A 7,108-nucleotide genomic window follows, 5' to 3' on the forward strand; every position below is an offset into this window, starting at 1 on the left:
ATTCTCTCTATCTCCATTAATGTGTGGCTAGGTGTAACCCAAATGCCATCTATAAATTTGCCGATGATGCAACCATTGTTAACAGAATTGGATTTTCAAAAGGTATTTGATAAGGTGCTGCATAAGAGGCTGCTTAATAAGATGAGAGCCCATGGAATTACAGAAAGGATATTGGAATGGGTGGAGCATTGGCTGATAGGCAGAAAGCAAAGAGTGGGAATACAGGGATCCTATTCTGGTTGGTTGCTGGTTACTAGTGGTGTTCCGCAGGGGTCTGTGTTGGGGCCTCTTCTTTTTACTCTGTATATTGATGATTTAGATTATGGATTAAATGGTTTTGTGGCTAAGTTTGCAGATGACACCAAGACAGGTGGAGGAGCAGGAAGTGTTGAAGAAACGGAAAGGTTGCAGAGAGACTTGGTCAGTTTAGGAGAGTGGGCAAAGAAATGGCAGATAAGATACAATGTTGTGAAATGTAGGGTTGTACATTTTGGAAAAAGAAACAATCGGGCAGATTATTATTTAGATGGGGAGAAAATTCAAAAATCGGAAGTGCAAAGGGAATTGGGGGTCCTAGTGCAGGATACCCTAAAGGTTAACCACCAAGTTGGATTGGCAGTAAGGAGAGCGAATGCTATGTTGGCATTCATTTCAAGAGGAATAGTGTATAAGAGTAAGGAGGTGTTGATGAGGCTCTGTGGGGCACTGGTGAGACCCCATTTGGAATATTGTGTGCAGTTTTGGGCCCCCTATCTTAGAAAGGATGTGCTGATGTTGAAGAGAGTTCAGAGAAGATTCACGAGGATGATTCCTGGAATGCAGGGACTAACATATGAGGAGTGTTTGTCGGCTCTTGGATTGTATTCATTAGAGTATAGAAGAATGAGAGGGGATCTCATAGAAACATTTCGAATGTTTATAGGGTTGGACAGAGTAGATGTGGAAAGGCTGTTTCCCTTGGTGAGTCCAGGACAAGAGGTCACAGTCTTAGAATTAGAGGTTACCCATTTAAAACAGAGAATAGGAGAAATTTTTTTCAGCCAGAGGGTCGTGGATTTATGGAATTCATTGCCACATACAGCTGTGGAGGCTCAATCATTGAGGGTTTTTAAGGAGGAGATTGACAGGTATCTAATTAGTCAGGGTATCAAGGGATATGGGAAAAAAAGCTGGAAATTGGAACTAGACGGGAGAATAGTTTAGCTCATGGTGGAGTGGTGGAGCAGACTCAATGGGCTGAATGGCCTACTTCTGCTCCTTTGTCTTGTGATTTTGTGATCTAATCTCAGATGGAGATGAGAGGGCATAGAGGAGCGGTTCAGCTAGTTCAATGGGGTTGCAGCAACAATCTTGCAACCTTCAGTAAGATCAAAGAGCTAATTGTGGACTCCAGAAAGAGTAAGATGAAGGAAAACAAACCAATCCTAAAAGAGAGATCAGAATTGGAGAGAGTGAACAATTTCAAGTTCCTGGACATTAATACCTGTAAGGATCTAACCCAGTCCCAACATATCAATGCAGCTATAAAGAAGACAAGCCAGCCAGTATATTTAATTAGGAATTACAAAAGATTTGGTTTTTCACCTAAAACACTAGAAAACTTCTATAGATGTACCACAGAGAGCATTCTGACATGCTGCATCTCTATTGGTATAGGGGCGGTGTGGTGTGGATTGAAAGAAGCTACAGAAAGTTGTAAAATCAAACAGGTCCATCATGGGTACAAGCCTCCGTAGTATCCAAGACATCTTCACGGAGTGCTGCCTCAGAGAGATGGCGTCCCTTATTAAGGACCTCCATCACCCAGGACATTCCCTCTTCTCATTTTACCATCAGGAAGGAGGTACAGAATCATGAAGGCACCCACTCAGCGATTCAGAAACGGCTTCTTTCCCTCTGGCATTCAACTTTTAAATGAATATTGAACCCATGAACACTAACTCACATTTTTATTATTTCTGTTTTTTCACTACTATTTTCATTTAACTATTTAGTATAAATATATACTTAACGTATTTCATTTATTTGTTCTATATTTATCATGTATTGTATTGCATTGCTGCCGCTAAGTTAATAAATTTTACAACATACTCTGGTGATATTAAACCTGATCCTGATTCTGACTCTAACTCTAATTCTGAATTAGGAAAGCCAGTAAGGACTATGAAAAGTCCTTGGCAAATAGGATTAAGGTGAATCTCAAGGGATTCTATATCAAGAGCAAGAGGATTACTGGGGCGAGGGTAGGACCACTGAAGAATAAAGGGGGAAACATTTGGTTCGATTCTGAGAATGTGAGTGAGGTACTTAATGAATATGTTGCTTCGGTATTTACAAAAGCAAAGGATACGGAGGATCAAAGGATCAGTGCAGAGTATACATTAGGACGTTTAGAGGTCAAGGAGGAGGAAGTATTGGGCTTCCTCTTGAGTATTAAGGTGGATAAGTCCTCAGGGCCTGATGGGATTTACCCCAGGTTATTGGAAGAGGCAAGAGATGAGTTTGCTCAGGCCTTGACCAGTATCTTTATTCCGTTTCTAGGCACAAGCGAGGTCTCAGAGGACTGGCGAGTGGCTAATGTTGTACCTCCATTTAAGAAAGAACAAGGGAAAATCCTGGAAATCATAGACTTGTGAGTCTCACATCAGGTGTAGGGAAATTGCTGAAGAAAATTCTAAGGGTTAGGAAACACGAACATTTGGAAATCCATGGCCTAATTAGAGAGTGCTAATATGGTCTTGTGCATGGCAGATCATACCTTACCAACGTTTGATTGAGTATTTTGACAAGGTGATAAGGGAGTTTGATGAGGGTAGGGCAATAGATGCTGTCTACCTGGATTTTAGTGAGGCATTTGACCAAGTCCCTCATGGGAAGCTAATCCAGGCGATTAAGATGCATGGAGTTGGCAGCGAATTAGCTGCTTGGATTCAGAACTAGCTTGCACAAAGAAGACAGGGTGTAGTCATTGAAGGGATTTATTTGAGCTGAGGGTCTGTAATTAGTTGTGTTCCACAGGGATCTGTGCTGGGTTGCCTGCTGTTTGTGATGTATAAAAATGACCTGGATAAAAATGTAGATGAGTGGGTTAGTAAGTTTATGAATAATACCAAGATTGGTGGAGTTGTGATAGAGTAGAAGACTGGTAAAGAATACAGTGCAATATTGATTAGTTGCAGATATGGGCAGAGAAAAGGCATATGGAGTTTAACGCAGATAAATGTGAGGTGTTGCACCTTGGTAGGGCAAATGCAAGGAGTCAGTACACTGTTGAGGGCAAGATCCTTAACCATGTTGCTGAGCAGAGAGATCTTGGGGTTGAAGTTCATAGCCCCTTGAAAGTGGCTACACAATTCGATAAGGTGGTTATAAAAGCTTATGGAATGCTTGCTTTTTATTAGATGAACCATTGAGCTCAAAAGTCAAGATGCTATGTTGCAACATTATAAAACTCTGGTTAGGCTACCTCTGGAGTATTGCGTACAGTTCTATTAGCCCCACTATAGGAAGGATGTTGAGGCTGTAGAGAGGGTACAAAAGAGGTTTATCAGGATGCTGCCTGGTTTAGAGGGCATGTGCTATCATGAGACATGAGATAAACTTGGATTCTTCTCTCTGGAATGCTGGAGGCTGAGGGAAGATCTGATAGAGGTATACAAGATTATGAGAGGCATAGGTAGAGCGGACAGAGAGTATCTGTTTCCCAGGGTTGAAATGTCCAATACCAGAGGACATGCATTGAAAGTGAGAGGGGGTAGAGTCAAGGGGGATGTAAAGGGTAAGTTTTTTTACTCAGAGAGTTGTGGATGCCTGGAATGCACTGCCTGTTATGGTGGTAGAGGCAAATACATTAGAGACTTTTATGGAAAATGGAGGGACATGGACATGGTGTAGGTAGGGGAAGATTAGTGTTTAGGTGTTTTTGACTTTCTTTTTAACTGGTTCTGCACAACATTGTAGGCCGAATGGCCAGTTCCTGTGCAGTACTCTTCTATGTACTATGTTCTATGATACAACCTCTCTCTTTTATCTCCTCTTTCCTCAGTGTCAAGAACCAAAACATTCCTTTTTAGAGAAACAGAGATACCTGAGAAGATGTGTGTAACCTATCCCATAGTAATGTTGAATGTTGCTTTGATGGATACCATTTCAAAATGGTGGAAGGGGAAAATATCTTATTGGAAGGATACCAAAGGGAAGGATTGAAAAGGGTTGTGTCAGATTTTGAAAGCTATAACACAAAACTGGGACAGTTAGCCAGTTCTGAGTGTGTTGATTCTGGGGTTGCTGATCATGTAGTTGTAAACTCAAATGAAGACGTCAGACCATGAGACATGAGAGCAGAATTAGGCCATTTTGCCCTTTGAGTCTGTTCCACCATTCAACCATGGCTGATCCTTTTTCTTCCCCTCCTCAGCTCCATTCCCCAGCCTTCTCCCCATAACCTTTGATGCCGTGTCCAATCAAGAACCTATCAAGCTTTGCATTAAATATACCCAATGACCTGGCTTCCACAGCTGCCTGTGGTAACAAATTCTACAAATTCACCAGCCTCTGGCTAAAGAAATTTCTTCACACCTCTGTTTTAAGTGGATGCCCCTCTATCCCAAGGCTTTGCCCTCTTGTCTTAGACTCCCCCACCATGGGAAAAATCCTTTCAACATCTACATTGTCTTGGCCTTTCAACATTTGAAAGCTTTCATTGACATCCCCCCCCCCCGCCATCCTTCTAAATTCCAGTGAGCATAGGCCCAGAACCATCAAATGTTTCTCATATAATTACCCTTCAATTCCCAGAATCAGCCTTGTGAATCTCTGAAATTGCTCCAATGCCAGCACATCTTTTCTTAGATGAGGAACCTAAAACTGTTCATAATACTTGAGGTGAGGCCTCAAGAGTGCCTTATAAAGACTCAGCATCACATCCCTGCTCTTATATTCTAGACCTCTAAAAGTGAATGCTAATGGTGTATTTGCCATCTTCACTGCTGACTCAGATTGTAACCTTTAGGGTATTCTGGACAAGGACTCCGAAGTCTATTTGCATCTCAGATTTTTGAATTTTCTCCCCATTTAGAAAATAGTGCACATATTTATTTCTTTTACCAAAGTGAATGACCATGCTTTTCCCAACATTATATATTTCATTTGCCACTTTCTTGCCCATTCTCCTAATCAGTCTAAGTTCTTTTGCAGCCTTCCTGTTTTCTCAACACTGCCTTCCCCTCCACCAATCTTTGTATCACCTGCAAACCTGGCAACTAAGCCATGTATTCCATCATCTATATCATTGATATACAGCATAAAATAAAGCGGTCCCAAACTGACCCCTGTGGAACACTACTAGTCATTGGAAGCCAACCAGAAAAGGATCCTTTTATTCCCACTCACTGCCTCCTACCAATTAGCCAATGCTCTAACCATGCTGGTAACTTTCCTGTAATACCATGGGCTCTTAACTTGGTAAGCAGACTCATGTGTGGCACCTTGTCAAAGGCCTTCTGATTGTCCAAATATACAACATCCACTACATCCCCTTTACCTATCCTACTTGGAATCTCCTCAAAGAATTCCAACAGGTTTGTCAGGCAAGATTTTCCCTTAAGGAAACCATACTGTCTTTGTTCTATCTTGTCCTGTGTCACCAAGTACACCATAACTTCATCCTTAACAATTTCCTTTCTGTTGCCTCCCTCCTTTCTTAAAGAGTGGAATGACATTTGCTATTTTCCAGTCCTCCAGAACCATGCCAGAGTCCAATAATTTTTGAAAAATCATTACTAATGCCTCCACAAACTCTACTGCTACCTCTTTCAGAATCCTAGAGTGCAGTTCATCTGGTCTGGGTGGCTAATGTACCCTTAGGTCTTCCAACTTTTTGAGCACCTTTTCTCTTGTAATGGTAACTTCACTCACTTCTCTTCCCTAACACCCTTCAACACCTGGCACACTGCTAGTGTCTTCCACAGTGAAGGATGATGCAAAATACTCATTTAGTTCATCTGTCATTTCCTTGTCCCTCATTATTATTTTTCCAGCCTTATTTTCTAGCAGTTCTATATCCACTCTCATCTCTCTTTTGTCTTTTATATACTTGAGAAAGCTTTCCTTATCAACCTTGATATTGTTTGCAAATTTGCTTTCATTTTCACTTTTTTTCCCTCCTAATGATTCTTTCAGATGCTTTATGTAGGTTTTTAAAAGCTTCTCAGTCCTCTATCTTCCTGCTAATTTTTGCTTTGTTGTATTCCCTCTGTTTTGCTTTTACATTAGCTTTGACTTCCCTTGTCAGCCATAGTTGTACTATTTTGCCATTTGAATATTTGTTTTTTTTTGGTGGGAATACATCTATCCTGCACTTTGCTCATGTTTCCCAGAAACTCACGCCATTGCTGCTCTGCTGTCATCCCTGCCAGCATCTCCTTCCAATTTACTTTGGCCATCTCCTCTCTCATACCACTGCAATTTTCTTTACTCCAGTGAAATACTGTTACATCAGACGTTACTTGCTCCCTATCAAATTTCAAGGTGAACTCAATTATATTGTGATCATTGCCTTCTAAGTGATCCTTTACCTCATCACCTCCAGTTCATTACATAGCACCCAATCCAGTACAGCTGAACCCCTAGCAGACTCAATGAGAAGCTGCTCTAAAAAGCCATCTCACAGGCATTCAACAAAGTCACTCTCTTGGGATTCTTTACCAACCTGATTTTCCCAATCAAAGTGCATGTTGAAATCTCCCATGACTTTCATAACACTGCCCTTTTGACACACCATTTCTATTTCCTGTTGTAATCTGTAGTCCACATCCCAGCTACTATTTGGAGGCCCATATATAACTGCCATCAGGATCCTCATACTCTTGCAGTTTCTTAACTCAATCCACAAGGATTCAACATCTTTCAATCCGATGTAACATATTTCTAATGATTTGATGCCATTCTTCACCAGCAGAGCCACTCCACCCATTCTGCCTACCTTCCTATCCCTCTGATACTATGTGTAACCTTGGACATTAAGCTCCCAACTACATCCATCCTTCAGCCTCGATTTACTGATGGCAATAACATCAAACCTGACAATCTGTAAAAGTGCAACTGAATC

Source organism: Hemitrygon akajei, chromosome 11 (genome assembly GCF_048418815.1).
Source record: "Hemitrygon akajei chromosome 11, sHemAka1.3, whole genome shotgun sequence".
Lineage (NCBI taxonomy): Eukaryota > Metazoa > Chordata > Chondrichthyes > Myliobatiformes > Dasyatidae > Hemitrygon > Hemitrygon akajei.